At 38.1% G+C, this 18,473-nt stretch overlaps 1 protein-coding gene across 1 annotated transcript in view; it reads right to left on the reverse strand.

The window, feature by feature from the left end:
• The window catches only part of MAP9 (microtubule associated protein 9), a 97,245-nt gene extending 81,409 nt beyond the window's left edge, over nucleotides 1–15,836 (reverse strand). Inside the window, exon 1 of the mRNA XM_017736853.1 lies at nucleotides 15,739–15,836. The gene's annotated coding sequence lies outside the window, so the exon portion shown is untranslated. The remainder of the gene's footprint in view (nucleotides 1–15,738) is intronic.
• Between the last annotated feature and the right edge of the window lie 2,637 nt (nucleotides 15,837–18,473).

The raw sequence follows: 18,473 nt of genomic DNA on the forward strand, positions 1-18,473 counted from the left end.
CCCTTAAATTAAACTTGTACCTAGAAAGTCACTATGTATTTAACCTTCCTAATAGCACCATATGTAGGAGTCTATACTTAACTTGACATAAAAAAATTCTCCTCCTCTACTACCCACACAAAAAGAGTTACTGATGATCATTTTAATCTTTAGATACTGTTTAGAAAAGTAAGGAGGAAAAAAGTTTCATAATGGATTAACCTTCACATCTTGTCTGAAGTAGGAGTCCTGTAGAAATGAATAATTGGCAGCTTCTAGCTCTTTCAAATTCATGAAACCTCCTCTCATTTCATAGCTTCAAAAATCCTGTTTATTTGAAGTAAACTAATACTCACATTTCTTCCAACAAAGTCCATTTGCCACTAAAGTAGGAAAATAAATTCGAAGTATAGCTATGTTTTCTTGCATCTGTATGTCAGGAGGACTATGTCTAAAATGTTCTGAGCACCATACAGACCCAACAAACTAAGATGACAGGGAGGCAGACCTCAGAGAACACAAGCAATATGAAGAACATTTTTACATTCCACTCCACACTAGCCCTCTAAAGCTGAAAGCACTCACCTACGTTTTACATTAGACACTGTTTCAGTGGGCAGTGTTGGTTTTAAACCAAAATGATGAAAACTCAAATGCAGGAAGTGAATTTTCAGTTAGTTCCATCAGTACGCAGCTAACCCATGTGATTGATGGTGTCTGTATTAGCAAGTATGTGCAAGCAGAAGTTCTTTGCTCTTACCAGAAGCAAGAATTAGGCTCCTACTTTTCACTGAGTTTGACAACACTGAGATTTTTCAAACTAAGCAAAAATTGATTTCTCTTTCCAGTCATACCAGAAAGGAAATAAGCCAGCTTCATCTTGCTGCTCTAAAAACACCAAGGAGATATATTTGTATTTTAAAGCATATATGAAAAGGAAAGCACAGAATGTGAAGTGGCCCTTTGACACATCAATAAATCCCATCTAATAAACATAGTTCATTTTTCCTCTTACTATAATTCAGTGAGAAAAGCCAAAGTGATCTTTGCAGCTGCTGCTTTTCAATACAGATACTCAGAGATACATGTCCAACAATATGTCCTGGAAACTTTTAAATGTTCTGAAGTCTTGTAAAAGAATAAATCACACAGCAATAAATCCATTGTACCATATTTGGAGAGAAGGTCTGTGAATATACACTGTTATTTAGAGGAATAGAGGAATCCTGAAAACACTTTCTATTACCCCTATGCTTTCCTACATTTTTAAAATTAGTACACAGTCTGCAAGTAGAATATGCTTTTTTATCTTTTTGCATTTTTGCTTCTATCTTGGGTTACCTTGGGATAACAAAAAAAAGCTCTCCTTTGCTATCATCTGCAAAGGAGTATAAATACAAATATAAATAGGATATAAATAGGCTTACAGCAATAATTTTGAGAAAAATATTCGGATATTTTATAGCCAATTCTAAAAAATAAATAGTTATCCAGTTGTATACTTTCAACCAGAAAATGCAAGTCTTTGAAGTTTCCTACTGCATGCAGCCTCACATAAGTAAATACAAAATCTAAAAGAAAAACCAAATTAAAAAAACCAACCCAACCAAGACCCCCTTCCCCCAGAAATTTAATTTTAAAGCAACAGAATTTTTACATAATAATGCTACTACCATTGCCTCCTTGCCTCAGCAAGGATTTGTATCACAGGCAATGGCTTCAAGTGCTGTGAATAACAGACACCAGGTGTGATCTTGAACGAGTCATGTTTTCTTTATGCCCTGGTTCTTTTTTTGCAATACTGGAATAGTAACACTTTCTTTTTCTTTTACAGGGAGTCTATTAAGCACAGTAAGAGCTGTGAATGATTTCCAGGTAGATCACTGTAATTTTCTGACTAAATATAAAATTTAGCATGATATATACCTCTATGTTAGGGAAATTTATTTATTCATATCAAGGGAAACCAAGTATGGGTTTTCTCATCAACATTTCTTATTCTTCCATCCTTTCCATTGAGTATTTTACTTAAGTTCTTCTGTAACAGTTATTGCAGTGATAAATTACTGCCACCCAAGGGTAGTCTGACCTGCCTCCTTCACCTCCAGTCAGAGGTGTAGTCTTGTCTGTTTTGGTAATTTGGGTGGGAAGGTTAATATAACCTCATGAGCCTCACATTTAGTGTGCTCACGTAGGGAACAGTTCCAGGCTGAAATCCCATTTCTGAACATTCCAGTTCTACACTTGACATAAACGGATCCTGTGACAAGCCACTGCCATGGCTGACCCCAAGGTGAAGTTTGTCACATCAATTTGAGAAGCATTTTGAGGGTAATTACTCACAGCAAAGCTGACCACCTGTCACACAGAGACAGGGAAAGGAGAAAGCGCTTGCAAGGTTTGCTTGTGTAATGACATGTACATCACATTGTCATTAGCTTAACTAACTAACTGTATGAATGGCTAAAGTATAATCTCCCTCTCTGCTTTTTTTTTAAGGAATACATGAGAAAAAATTAGCACAGAATCACGGTTAAAATCTGCAAGTCACTGTAGCTAAATACTATATATAGACAGCATTTCCTTCAGGAATTAGTGAAGAAATGTCATTATTTCAGCTGTGGCTGTGTGAGCAGGCAGAAAACAATTGAAAAGTGCTGGAGCAGAGATCCTTAAGTGGTGTAGGAAGAAATACTATCTGAGTAGGCTATTCTTTTAATGTCCAATTCTCTACATCATTGGTGCTCCAGTAGTACTTTTTTTTGCAGTTCTGCTTTAGTCTTTATTCAGTTTCTGAAATCAGTTACATACCAGCACAGTGAGGAGATAGTACCATTTGGGCATGGTACAACAGTGAGAGATTTCCTCTTAAGTATCATGAGAATTTTGTGCAATGCTGCTTAGTGTGTCTCATGGCCTCATCACAGCAATACCAAATAGCTTGTTGGAAGGGATCCTTCTGCTGTGGATGTCAGTTTGTAAGCGCTAAGCTTTTTTACTATATTGGATGCAAAAGAGCTAAACTACCAAAGGAGCTGGTGAAACCCTATCTCATTCCATCTTGCTCTTCTCTAATAGTCCCTGATGCCTGTGTTAGTTCCACTTCCAAGCTACATGCTGCCAAATGAGAAGAAAGAAATCAGGTCATCTATGAGTAAGTCTGCCTACTCCTTTCAGCTTTTCAACTGGGGCAACAGAGGCGTAGTACTTCGATATTCAGCTGGGATTTAGTCTGCTCTTAAACAGCCAAAATAGAAGAGAAAGAAGTATGGGACACTGCCTGGCATTCTCTGTATTTATGTAGGACACATCAAATCCCCCCATCTGTAAAACCAAATGTGCAAACACACAGCACAATAACGTCTATACTTGGGATAGACACATGACAGTATTTCCCTGTCAGACACACTATTAGTGATTATTAGTTTGCCCAGTTCACACTGGCTGAGAGGTATTCCAAAAATAGAATAAGAACTAATGAAGACAGAGATTTGTGAGAAAATTACTTCCTGACCCTAAAGCTCACTATTTATTATAACTCTGAAGCAGCAAGTAAAGGTGCACAGTTGGTTAATCAGCTGGCATCTGTCAGGAGAAATACTTACAAGGAATAATAGTTGTTCTAGAAAATAGGAAACAAGTAAGAGGAATTATTTGCCTACAAATGGAATTGAAACTCGAGAGCTAAATTCTGGGCACAGTCCAGTTAGTAGAAGTGGGAAATGAGTAGCAAAGATCATGAGAGTTATGTAATTTTTATTTGAAAACACTGAGCCTCTTATCTTTAACACATTTACCAGAAAAACAGAAGCGACTACATTTTATATAAAGAAACAGAGTAAAACCATCACTTTCTAGAAATTGGAATTTAAAATTATTAAAAGTGTGGAAAAATGCATCTTTTTCATTTCTCAGCCTTTCTAATGCCAATACACACTAAACTAACATTGTTTCCATAGACTTAATGTGAAACTTCTGCCAGACAAAGCATACTCTTTGTTGACTCTGCAACAGGCAATTTAGAAACAACACAAAACAGAGGGGAGAGCTGCATGGCACAGCCAGTGATTTAAGCATATAAGAGTTTTGACTAAAACTAACATTTAAGGTTAGGCAACAGATAAATGGCCAAATATCACAGAAAAAAGCAACTATTTATACTATTTAAGGTGAGTCAGTTAGAAATTAAACTTAGAGATGGGTTGCTAAAAAAACCTACCCTGAAATAAAAGACTGGAAGCAATTTCTATTTGGACAGTGAATAAGGAATAACCCCTCACACTGCAGTAGTAATTGTGACTTCTGTCATATGTGCTGAAGAGATATTAGAAGAAGTCTCGAGTCAATTCGACTGGTGTAAACCAGAGAAGAGTAGAAGCAGAGCCTCCACAGAATATTCTGGAGCAGTTTATCTTTCCTGGAGGTGTGCAATGTCAGGATGACCTGTTGATTGTTTGTTAGACATTGTCAAGGGTAAGTAGTGGCTCCACTTTTTTGATTAAATATTAGCTAGTGGAAGGTCTAGAAATTCCTATCAAACAATGCAATTGGTTTAATAAATGCTATGGAGAATGAAGGGCTTAACCAGCAGTCTTAATGGCTGTGTTGCAATCAGAGAATATGGGCTCAAATATATACAAGCACAAATAGGAAAGAAAATCTGTTTTGACTGATTTTTAGTAGTTGTTCCCAAACTGCAAAGCCATACCCTAAAAGACAGTCTGTAATAACACTGCAATAAGAATTATAGCCATAAAAATTAGTATGTCTGGGAAATTTCTTCCAGTGGAGTTGAACTGGTGAAAGTACCACTTCTGATCAGATATACAGCAAAATTTGACCAGTACACAAAGCATTTTAGTTGCAGAGACAGACAAGCACAGCAGGTCTCCTTGAAGTACCTAAAGCACTGTACAGCTGTCAACTCCCATATAGATTTGGACAGATGACAGTATTATGGGATCTTAATAAGTGATTTGAGATTAAAAAATATGTTCAGATGTGCAGACCATGAGGTCCCTTTTTCCATCTACACAGCTGGATTATATTTTCCAGTACAAAAGAAAGCTATGTTAGATAACAATTTATAACTAGAATTGGGAACAGAAACAGAAAGGTTGGTGATTTGTCTAAGATAAACTGACAAGAAGGATGCTACTTTTTGTCCAAGAGGATCTGATATGAAAACAATTGTGACCATCAAACTGAATGCACAGACTAGAATACATGAAGCTGTCCAAAAAACAGAAATCAAAATACAACATTATTTCTTGAATAAGAGTCCTGTCCCTTATGGCACATTGCCTCTTTTCTTCTGAATTGGTGAGAATTAAACTCTGAATTAATACAGCCTAACTGTTGGGGTAATTTTGTCACTGGTATGTATTTCAACTCCATAGGCAGAAAATACAAAGGGCACCAAGACTTTCATATTCCTTCTGAGCGTTTAGCTCTATAAACTGTATCAAAATTATGAAGAATAAGCCATACTTTGAAAGATGGAGAGAGATCTACTGTGAGAGAAGCATGGGCTGTGGATCTCACGTGGACTTTCCAACTTTGAACTCTAGGAGCTCAGATTTTCAGGCACAGCCCTGTGTACAGCATTTTTTGTTACCTAGCTGTTGACCATTGTATAATAAACTGCATTGACTAAGGAAGTGATTACAAATTGCAGCAAGCAAAATGGAAATTAGTAATAAGAAAAAAAATTCTCTTACAGTGAGAGTGGGTAAACTCTGGAACTGGTTGCCCATCCCTAGAGGTGTTATAACTAATGGGAATTTTGCCCATTGGTACCACAAAGTTGTCTCAGATGGTATGTAAGGAATCTTAGTTCCAGAAGCACAACAATGACTTTGCTTACCTGGATGGGCAGGAGGCAAAGAATTAAGCTTCTCAGCAGCTGACTGTAAGTAGTTAATACAGGTTTTCCAACAGTAAATTATGCTTTACAGACCTGTTTGCCTTCTACCATAAAATGGCTACGTGTGTGGGTGCTCAAACAGTCGTCTATGATGTCTATCTTGGCTCCAGGAAGGCCATTTTTACACCATCTTCCATGATATCCAAGATGGAAACCTCATTTTCTGGTTCAATGCCTGATTAGATTTATGAAAAACTGCCTGGGTCATGAGGGTAATGGGTAATGATGTCTACTGGAAATTCAGCTAAAAATGGATTTCCTCAAGGGTCTATCCTGTGAACTCTCCTGCTTTGTATCTTCACCAAAACCATGGATGAAACAAGGCTGATGAAGCAAATGATATACTAAAGAACAGGAAAGCCATTCAGAGGGACCTAGATTGACTACAAAACTGGGCAGAGAACTCACAGAATGCAAAAAGGTCAAAGGCAGAGTCCTATGCCGGGGATGAACCAACTCTCTGCATTGTTAGAGGCTGGACACTGCCTATCTGATTAGCAGTTTTCCAGAAAAGGAACTGGGAATCCTGGTAGAAGGCAACCTAAACACAGATCAGCAGTGCTCCCTGACAGCAGCAAAAGCTAACAGCCAATTGAACTTATTAAGCAGAACATAGTCAGATGGTCAAGGAAGGTGACTGTTCCCCCTCACTCAGTGTTTGTTAGATCACTCTTGGAATACTGCAGTGAATTTGGAACTCCTGCTGTACAAGAAAGGCAGTGATAAACTGCAACAAGCTAAGTGGAGTGTCACCAAGATGATCAGGGGCTGGAGCACAAGGCAGAAGGGAAGGCTGAGACAACTGGGTGTGTTCGTCTTGGAAAAGAGGGGGCTGTTTTGCTACTAACAACTTTCCACTACCTATGATAAAACTACAGAAAAGATGGAGCCAAGATCTTTACAATAATGCATAATGGCAGGACAAGAAAGAATGGTCAGAAATTAGGAGAGAAGATTCTGACCAAGCACAGGGAAAACTTGTTTACCAGAAGGATGCTCAAGCACCAGAGCAGGCTTCCTGCTCAGTGAGGCTGTGACAATTCTGTCCTCAGAGACCTTGAAACCAAACTGGACAAAGTCCTGAGCAGCTGGGACTGAATTCCGAGTTCATCTGGTTTTGAGCAAGGGAGTGAATACTTGAGCAAGGGGCTAAGTGATTCTATGGCCTAATGGTTACTGTGGCGTGTCTTCCCGATTGTACAAACGAGTTCAATATAGGAACACCCAGTTTAAATAGATGAGAACTTGAAATCAGCTTTTCTCTCAAGCTGATATTTTCTTCTTTAATTACTCAAGAATATTACTAATTTAACAGAGTTCTGCTGTACCAAAGTCTTCTCAATGTCACTCATCCACCATACCTTCCACAGCTTCTCTAATTGTGAACACAGAGTCCAGCATGATGTTCCCACTGCTGCACAGTGCACAGAAATCTGGCTAGGTTTTTTCATGTTATTCTCCTGTAAAAGCCTGGCTTTGATGACAAAGTTATCAGCAATCTAACCCTATCTCTCACTGTATCAGGATGCACATTAAAGGCACATGCAGGGGAGGAAGCTGCATTATATATACAAGCATGGGTTTTTATTGTTCTCTGCTCTTTGTCTCCTCGAAAAATCCTCTCCCTGTCCTAAATGTTCATCATAATAGCTAAGAAATGGAGACAGAATTGCTTTCCAGCTTTAATAATGAGTACAAAAGTGAAGGAAAAAGGTTTTGTATGCAGTTTCTGGAATTTTTTTTAATAGCAAATATTGCTTCACATAATTAATTTATGCAAATATTCCCATGGAGTAACTGCGTCAAACTCCTCAACAACTTAGAACTGCTATGCTTGTGTTACTGCAAAGCCTTCTGATGCCTGATGGCTTTGGCAGAAATCTAGTAAACAGACATAACTCAATTACAGGAGTTTTAATACACAATTGAATTATTTTGTTCATAACATTGCTGTTCTGAATGTTTATTAAACTGTCCTGCTTTCCTTATGTGTTGATTAAATGGAAGTCAAACTGATAAAATAATTTGATGATATTATGCTGAGTTTTCTGCTGATATAAATTGGCATAGTACCAGGTTTTGTCTAGTAGTTTCAGTAGAGCAGCAGAAATTTAACAACCGTGCTTTATAGCCTCGGCAACTTAAAGCAATTGAGCATAAGCTTGAGCAACTAATCAGCAGGCTGAAGAACCCAAGTGTCTCTGGTCTGTTTCCTTTGTTTTGTTTTGTTAACTCTATTTCTAAAAATAAATGTTGCTGTAGAAGCACCTCTAAAAAGCAAATGAGTGGAAACATTCTGTAGTGCTGCTAGTGATTCTTCTGTGCTTTGGGAATCTCTGACATTAACAAGATAGTAATTAAGGTAATCTCAGGCAATACAGGCATTTTCAACAAGAGTAGGCAATAATATCTAGGTTAGATTCAAGTGTGGTTTTTATGTTAGAAAGCTTGTAAAACTTCTTAAGTTTTGTTGCTTGGTAAGTTTGAAATACATTAAGACTTTTTCAAAAGCAATCTGGTTTCAGTGTTTTTCAAAGCTATATCTAACACAACGTTCCACATTTTTTGTTATTTTATTGTACAATTGCATATGATGAAACTTTAAAGCAAGAAACCAAGCAAGATGTTTCGTGTTTCATGCACAGTCTTCCGACATAGAGCAGAATAAACTGACTTCCTAGCACAAGGCACCTACTTGCTAGTTGGAGTCAAATTCCTAAGTCCTCAGTACAGGAAGAAAAAGGGAAAAAGAGAGAAGAAATTGAACAGTTTTAGGACCCAGGACTGATGCTGGAAATGCACAAAAAGTGGGGGAAATTGAAACTCTTTCTGTTACAATGGGTTTCTATACCAAAAGGTAGTGCAGTTCCTAAGACTGAATAATTCTAAATTTATGCTGTTGCTTTCCATAATTCATCGGCTTCATGCTGCAGATATTTTCTTCTGCCTTTCATACAGAAATAAAATATGTAGGCAGCATGTTTTGAAGCAAGGGAGGCAGAATAAGGTGGGTCCACAGAAGAGTTTAACTGACCTAACATCAAAGAACCAGCTTTGTAATTTTGCAGCTTCCCTGATGGGTGGTTGGTGCACAGCACAGCGCACTTCAAAACAAAGCTCGTAGGAGGGAGGTCAATCCATGGGCTACACTGGAGACATCAGCCCTGTGATGTGTCCCAGAGGCCTTTACCTTTATTTGTCTGCACAGGCAGCAGGCTGACAGGCACTGTTGCATCCCTTCAGTCTGCACACCCCTTCACCACAGAAAACAGGGGGTGCAGAATGGGGAAGGAAAGGATGGCTACCCGTACCAGAATGTCAGTTTCAATACAGTGGAAAAGTACAGATGTATTGTACACTCGGGGAAGAAAAAAGGAGTCCTCCCAGGTCTTATGATTTTGGTATAACTGTCGAAGAGTTCATATTCCTCTTTGATAAATAGTCAGGTTTATCAAACCAAAATAAATGTCCCTGTTCAGACTGAAGATCATGGGAAGCCTCCATGGAGATAAAAGGGATCAGAATCTGCAAGAACAGAGATCTAAGGAAGAAAGTTATGTGGGGTCTCAATTAGTATCCACAAATGGAATATTTACTTGTCCATATGCCAAGAAAATGACACCTTCTTGGCACTTTTGTTGGGAGATATTAGAGATTTTGTCAAAAGCTGTCAAAAGCAGTTTTATTGAAATTGAGAGGGGATTCTTGAATGGAGTACTACCTAAGATGCTACTGAACATTACAAGGTTCTGAAAAGAGTAAAAAAAAACCAGTTAGGGGTGATGGCTGGTAAGTTCAGAAATTATACAAAATCAAACTGTAACTTACATCGAGCCTTTGACTTTTAATTGTTCATAGTAACCTAACTTGTTTACATTCGTTCTTCTGAAGAAAAAGTTCCATCCTGAGCAGAGAGTTAAGACATTCTGGTTTTTTCTTGAAAGGCAGGCAAGACTAAGCATAGCTTGTATAATACAGAAAATAGCCAGACAGAAAGCTAGAAGGTAAGTGACTTGCAGGTGACCTTAGAACAGATAAAACACACATATCTGTAGCAGAGAAATAAGAAAGAAAGGGAGGCAAACTGAAGTGGAGAGGAAAGTCACGTACTGTTACACCATGTAAACCCCATTTAGTGAGAAGGTCAAACTCTGAGTGAGTGGTAGTGACAGGGAAAGCAATGAGTGTGTCACAGGCCCCTATTAACCTTGAGACCTAATACTGCTTTGCACAAATAATGGACATGAAAACAAGCATTAAGAAAGTCTAACTGTTTATGGATTTCAAAATGCTCTGAATTATGAAAGCATAGTAGGTCTGAGTGTAAACATTAAGGCAAAGGCATCACTTAACATCTTTATGTTTCATTCAGTTGATATATATTTAGTTGAATTTGAATTTGGTTCTATTTTGATCCAGTTTGGACATCAGCATGATTCTAAGGTTGTTCCAAAGACAGATCTACCAATGATCTAAAATGGAATTGTCTTGCAGGTGTAAAGAGGAAGAACTATCTTTGAACCATATTTGTAAGGTCAACCTTCAATTTAACTTCCAGCATTGACTCCCGAATCTTCTCTGCACATTACTGTAAATGTTCAGACTAATGGATATGATGGCTCTAAGAAATTTTTGGTTTCTGTTACTTCATAATTTTGTTGAACACACTGTTGTATGCAATAGATTGTACCCTGAATTTTTAAAAGTTTTTCTCATTCATAGCTAAGGCTGATATGCTTAAGGAACCTAGACAGAAAAATGACATATCATAATAATGATTAAAGCTCTATTGGTAATCTATTTTCTGTTACTACTAACAGAAATGTGAAAGCACTTACACAGACAATGAACAATTCCAAGAATTAGAATATGAATAGCCTAGATATCACTGGAAATGGGATTTGGAACTATGGCAAAGCAGCAGTAATCCTGCCTTCACAGCCCAAATGGAAACAGAATTATTCTGTTGCTGAATGTTTGAAACACAATAACTTTATAATTTGCTTGGAAAAAACATCCTTGGCTTAGGTGACATTATTCTCTTCATCTCTGTCTTCACACAAATCAGATCTACCCTGCCCTCAGGGATTTTTTAGAGACTTTGAATAATGAGTGATATTGACATACTCCTAAATATTCCTCTCAGATACTTGCTAAATTATTGATGTCTGTCAGCTCAGTGATTATTTGAAAGAGGGATATTGACATAATGGAATTAAACTCTAAAGCAGATTGTTTGAAATCTGTGTCAACAAAATAAAAGTAACAAAAAAAATCAAGAGAAACATAATGGGTTTTTAAGGGTGGTCTGGAACGCAGCCTGAACGATGAGACAGATCAATTTAGGATTTAAAAGGAAATTAATATTTTCTGAATAGCTCACATTGCTCTGAAGGCAGTTGATTGTCATCAACTTCTCTAACGATTAGGTTATTTTGAGATAATTTCAGAATATATTTACAGGGATAATAATGGAATACTCAAATTTTCCATTGGTGAAATAATACTTGTCTCACAGGACAATCTGAGCATGATAATAGTTTTCTTTTATTGCTCAATTACATGTTTATCTAGAACAGTGAGGAGAATTACTTTTACAATGAATCTTCAGTTTCCTACAAATATCTGACTGGGAACTTGTATACAGACAAGCTGCAGTGATCTAGTGAAAGATGTAACACTAAGGCAGTTTATTTTAACTGGTGCAAGATTGTCTGTAAACATTTATTACTTTTGTTACAAAAAGATAACAAACTTCTCTTGCATCCCAGGGAGAAACAACATCACACTGAGTACTTGCTGATTGTGTACAAACACAAACGATCTGACTGATTCCTGCCAGCTCACAAAACACAGAACATACTGAGATCTTCCACCAGTCTCACAAACTATTTAAAAGTTGAACATTTAACCCTAATGTTTAAATACAGTAGTTTATTTTAGTGTTAGCTTGCAGCTCTTTTTAGGGACAGTCTCCCTTGGAACCTGGAGCTAAATGAAGGCCCCAGGTTCTGTACAGCACATGGGGCATTAGGTATCCCAGAAAGATGCTTTTATTTACAGTCGCATTCAGCACTTCCTGCTGGCTGGAAGGACAGACTGAGATTTCACTCCAGCCCATCCCAAGGACTGTTCACTTGGAGAGGGTACTTCAGAGCTCTCCCCTAGGTGTTGTTGCCCTTTGAAGGGCAATGTTAGAGCCTCAGCAGACAGTCTCATACCACAGAAGGAAGAGGACCTTCCTGTAATGTGCAGGAAGAAGTCTTCAGTCAATGATGTAGATTCTTCAAAGATTAAAGCCTACTTTCCTTTCTAAAGACTAACCTGTTGTCTTTAGATATGTTATTTATAAGCTTACAAATTTTAGGAAGAGATCACTGATAGGAAAGATAACAGCCTTTTCCAGCTTCAGGCATTTAGTGGGCAGGAAGTGCCAAAAAACACCAAGTGTAGCAGAATGGAGACATGGTCAGCCCCCTCTTTTTCACAGCCCTTCAAAACTCATTTAAAAAAAATCAAGATCTACAGGTCAATCAAACATTCTTTGTAAACAAGTGCTCTGTGGGAGATTTTAAAATATATTTGGGTCCTACATATGTAAAGGATGCTTTGCTCTTTTGTTAATGCCATGGGAGTTAGGAGTAAACCCAGGTGCTCTACCAAACACCAGATGCAGAGTTCACATGCACACCCTCAGGTGTACAGGGTGAAGTGAGAGTGGGTTTATGCTGGGTTTCCTTTACTTCACCCTCCTTCATGTCTGTGTTTCCACATGAGAAAGACAACAGGCCTTGGCAGGTGCACAAGGCCCAATCTACAACTAAAGTCACCACATTCTGAACAAATCTGGTATAACAATATTTTTTGGACATCTCTGCTTTTCTGCCTATGAAAGATGTAAAATATTTGGCAATAGGATTTTCCAATCCTTTTCATGTAACATTATATAGAAAAGAATGTTAAGGTTGCATAGAAAATGAAAAAAAATCCTGCTTCTCCAATGATTTATAAACATCTGCTCTCTGTATTTGCCATCTTGTTGCTTACTGCTTAAGTAGTTACTTATTCAATTAATGCACCGTGTGAAAAGTTTTAGATACATTAATATATGTTAATATTTTATTGGACTAGTTTACCTAAAATCTCTATTCCTCTTTTCTCCCTGAATGTTTGACTTTGTTCTTCATTTATGTGGAAAGCTTGGAGGCTGGAATATATATGTTCTGGCAACAATGGTGTCAATACATACTGTGTGGTATGTAATTCAAGCAAGAAATAGCCCCACTTCCTATTCTTTTGTTGCAATGTACAATGTACAGTGCTCAAATTTACTGCATTTGTGCATAAAGAAATACTCTCTTACATAGGGTATCAGTCCATTTGGACAAGAAGTACATAACTTTCCAGAATACTAAAGTATTCCCTCAGGAATAAATCTGAATTGAGTTATAAACAACACACAGTCAATCTACTAATCACTCCAGCTATCTGGGTGGCTATACATGTTATATGAGTCCTCTATATGTTACAGTGAGTAATGCTACTTTTTCCAGTTTTACCCATGTCCATGATCAACACTCATGCACAAGTGCACCCTCAATAGTGATTAATAGTAGCTATTGTAAGGATTGTCCCACACTGGGCAGTTCATGGAGAATTGTCTGCTGTGGGAGGGAGCCCACAGTCCTGTCCCTGAGCAGTTGCAGAAACAACGTGTGATGAACTGACCATAACCCCCATTCCCTGCCTCCCTGTGCCACTGTGGGGGAGGAGGTAGAGCTGGGCAGGAGGAAGGAGTGATGGAGTTTTAAGATTTTGTTCTTCTTCTCATTATCCTGCTCTGATGTTGATTGGTGAGAAGGTCAATTAATTTCCCCAAGTTGAATCTGCTTTGCCCAGTATGATAATCGATGAGTGATCTCTGGCTGTCCTTATCTCAACTCGTGAATCTTTTGTTAATGTTTCCTCTCCTCTGTCTCCAGGTGTGGAGCAGAGTGATACAGTGGCTTTACTGGGTACATGGTATCCAGCCAGGGTCAACCCAACACACACCTCTACCTTTTGCTCTCTTCCTGAATATTAGTTTATTGCTGGAATTGATGATCAAGCACTAGTATCTTCTATAACTTTCAGCTTCACATTTAGAGTCGGAACTTTGCAACTCACCAATAAAAAAGCAGAAACAGAAACTGAGAAGTTGGTGCTTTAGCCAGACAACATTCAGCCTTTTCATCAGTTATGCTAGTAAGTATTTCCTCTGCCAGCCCATACTTTACAGCTTTTCTTTGGATTTCTGCATATATGTGTGAAATATGGGAACACAGTCCATGGACATTTATGTGGTTAACTTACTAAAGAAAAGAGCCAAGCCATAGCTGCTTTTCACAGTGCTCTGCCCATATTTCCAAGCTAGCTGCAGTATCAAGGACCCAGGCTTTCACATTTAACTCTACTTTTCATAGACTTTGAATATCCCCCATCCTGTCAAAAACAGCAACTTGCATTTTTTCACTGAATTTCATTATTCTGAATATATAACTTCATAAAATGCCAATACTCTGCTCAAGCTTGGCTGCAGGACAGTGCAATTACTTCTGCTGAGGAATTACACACTGAACTCACTTCCTTTTAGTACAAAGATGTGCACGTGCTGTGCCCATGAGGTGACAGTCTGACATGTTGGAGCAAATCTGGAAGGACTCATTCAATATGAAGATGAGTATTAATTTTCCTGTCCCAGACCCTTTAAGATTTTTCCATGAAGCAGAACAATAGTTCTCAAAGACAGAATCTTGTAATAACCAAGTTCTCTCATGCTGCTCATGGACATACTTTTCTCTATCAACCAATGCAACAGAGGTCTATTTTTACTTAGTGGAAGGATAAAAAAGATACTTTCTTGCCTTCTTTTGAACTCATACACACAATTTAGCTGTAAAGTTTGCTGCTGATGACGATAATTTTAGAACATATACCTCCCCTCCCCACCAAGAATGGTAAAACAATGCCATTTTTTGAAACTCATGCTTCCTCTGTTTATTTTTTTTTCTTTTTTTTAAGTGAAATTAATAACTGAATCTGAATGGTAAGAGGTTAAGTAACGATAGAAAGAGATTCATGGAGCGAGATAAACTTGAAGTCCTTTTTAAAGTGGCAGGACTACCTGACTATCATGCAGGCAGCCTGAGGAAAATTAATAGTTTCAGAGTGAAATTCAACAACATAGGTCTCAAGAGTATTGCTTTTAATCCTAACAAGCATTTACTTCTGCAAACCTAAAATGTTTGTTATGCAGAATGACAAAACCCTGGGTGTTTTATTTATACTGATATTTGGCAGTGGATATGAAAGGCTATTATGCATATACTGGAGCCTGAGTTAATGTTCCATGTGTGCCTCAGTTTCCATATGAGCCTGAGCACAACAGTTTCTGGATGGCTGCATAATCAGTGAGTTTGGCATATGATGGATGTGAGAACAAGCTTGTGAAACAGCAGAGATATGCAAGGAACCAACTCCTTAATGTACCAAGATTAAAACACATTTTTGAGACTGATTGAGTTTTAACTAAAACAAATATGCAAAGTTGGTGTTAGAATTAGTGATGGGGTGGGGTAGAATGTCCAGAGAAGAATATATTAGATTTGTTCACTTAACTTTGAAAAACAAAAGCCGAGTGCTCTTTATAGACTTACTGCCTGATGTGTCTTATCTAATACCAGGGAAGAAAAGAAATACTGAAGTTATAGAAGAATTACATTAACAGCAGAGGAAAATTTTAAAAGCCAAAACTTGATCTGCATAACTTCAGAAATCAGAAGAAAGTTTCTTACCGTTTTCAGTAGCAAGGGTATGGAACAGTCCTCCAATTGGAGTTGTGCCAGGAAAAAAAAAAAACCACCTTAATTGGTTTAAAGACTCATAAACTGATCAACTTAGGAGGAGGAATTAGAAAAGTGTGTTGCTTACAATAGCCTGGTTTCAGCCTCCTTCCCCTGTTACAGCTCTGGGCTCCTTTGGGAATGTATTAGTAAGGATCAGAAGCATTCAAAATGCCTTTGTGGTGTATGTGGCCAAACCTTCCCCAGGAGAATCAGAGAGGGCTGGCATATATCTTCTCATATTTGATTGCCTGCCTCAGAAACCACAGAATAAAATGTGGCAGCCTTGAACCCAGTTCTGTTTTTTATCAGAGTAATTATCGCTGTTGGCAACTCTGACAGGAGAAGAAATGACTCAGAGTGAATCAATATGTCCACAAGCAAAAGCAGAATGCTCACAGCCTAAACAGGACACAACCACAGTTGCATAGGCACAGCTATACTACAGCCATAATAGAGCAGCCTATTATACATCATACAAACCAGAGATCAAATTTGCCTGCCATTAATATGTACAGTGCACACCAAACTTTAAATACTATTGTATTAAAAAAGTTTAACACATAACTACCTATTACTCTGGTCTGAGTAATGTAGCCTGAAAGCAATGTCAGCACAGTTTTTTACTGAAACAAATCAGGATTTGCAAATCTCAAAAATTAAGAAAAAAACACCCCAGGACCAGAAATAAAGTTCACATAACTGTGGCCACGAGTTTTGAATATAATACAGCCCAGTATAAATTATTGGCCCTTGCACTTGTAGCAGTCCACATTAATCTACTGCTTAATGTAAAACAGCCTTCGTCTTGGGACTCTGATCCAATGGAGTTTCCTGCACTGTGGCTTAGTTCAGCCACAAGAAAAAAGCATCTGTCTCAGAATAACAGAGGATATAGTTTGTGGGAATAGTATTCTAATGCAAAGAGGAAATTTTGAATTAGAACTCCAGATTCAGGATGTTTTGACACTAGATCGACTTTCTGGTCTAGCTCCTTGGCTATGAAAAGAAGGGTTATCATCTGCTACAAGACACATGCAAGGAGTGGCTGGAGATGGCTAAAAACTGAGATAGATGTGGACTATTGTAGCATGGCTGTGTCTGCAAAGACCTTAAAGTCAAAAATAATGTCCAGTGGGCTTGAGGGATTGAGAAAGTTGTCAGAAAATGATAGCTAAAGTTTTAAATTGAATTTACATTTCTAGTTCCACTTCAGATCAACTCTCCTGTCCCTGTGTTTTATTATCTAACTCTTATGAGCCCTGTGGCACTCATTAAAAGTATAAGATGTCTGGTCTGTCCTGAATTTGCTGCAGGTCTTTGCTACATTCTAGAATGCTCTTTACCATCCTTGGCAAGATAAGCCTTTAGCAAGTCTGGGATAGCAGAGCTATGTTTAAAATTACTGTTAAGGCTATTTAGCCTTTTAGCCCATAGAAAGCAAAAGAAATTTAGTGAGCCACTCCCTCTAAGATGGCACACATCAAATATTTACTAAGTAAAGCACAATCTTAATGAAAGGCAATTTTCAGAGCAACTGCTTAACATTTAACATGCAGTGGTGGGTCATACCATTATCGAGAGTTAAAATAAGTTAATGCCTGTTTTTTGGTTTTTTGGTCTTTTTTGTTGGTTTGTTTTGTCAAACAGATTCTAAGACACTAACTGCTTGCAAATATGGACATAGTCACATTCAAATGAAATGTTGAAGTAATGGTCACCAGGCAGTTGCCATAAAATCTCTACTGATAGGGAAGCTCACATCACTGCAATTTTTTTCAAAACCACAGATATTTGCAGTGATTCAAAAATAAAAAACCACTTCTATAGTGCTAATACCTGCCTGAAACCTTGTGATGCCGCTTTTCACACAGATTCCTTTTCTGAAGATGCTGTGAAAGACTGGAAAACAGTTCTGCCACCACATCAATCCCAAGAATTTTTAGCAAGAATCCTTCATACTAAAAGTCAGCATAGGGTACTAGCTGCAAGAGGTCATGACTACCACGCATTCCTTGCTGATCCTTATGAGAAAAATTTGAGTTTATTTAAATTCTTGCTGGAACATGGAAGAACTGTTTTTTCTAAGTGCCTGAGACTTTAAAGTACAAAGATTTTGGACTCAAATTAACAGCTCGTATGCAAATCTTTTCTTCATTTAGGTTTTTGCATAGGAGACCAGGTGTTCTGCCAGTAGGCTGTTTTGTTCAAATGATAGACAAAATACTTGGTTATACACCAGATAAATATTTGGTTATACACAAGATAAGTCTCTTAGAGCATAAGAGTGCTGGATTTGGCTGGGATAGAGTTAATTTTCTTCATGGTGGCTGGTACGGGGCTATGGTGTGGATTTGTGCTGAACACAGTGATGATAATATAGAGATGTTCTTGTTATTGCTGAGCAGAGCTTGCATAGAACCAAGGCCTTTTCTGCTTTTCATACTTCCACCCTGGCAAGGAGGCTGGGGGTGCTTAGGACCTTGGAAGGAGGTACAGCCAGCACAGGTGACCCGAGCTGACTGTATGATGTCATGGTCAGTATATAAAGTGGCAGGGAGAAGGAGGAAAAAGGGGGACATTTGCAGTCTCGGTGTTTGTCTTCCCAAGTCACCATCACATGTGATGGGGCCCTGCTTTCCCTGGAGGTGGCTGAACAGCTGCCAGCCCATGAAGCAGTGAATTCA

The sequence above is a fragment of the Corvus brachyrhynchos genome, unplaced genomic scaffold (genome assembly GCF_000691975.1).
Source record: "Corvus brachyrhynchos isolate BGI_N302 unplaced genomic scaffold, ASM69197v1 scaffold175, whole genome shotgun sequence".
In the NCBI taxonomy this organism is placed as follows: Eukaryota; Metazoa; Chordata; class Aves; order Passeriformes; family Corvidae; genus Corvus; species Corvus brachyrhynchos.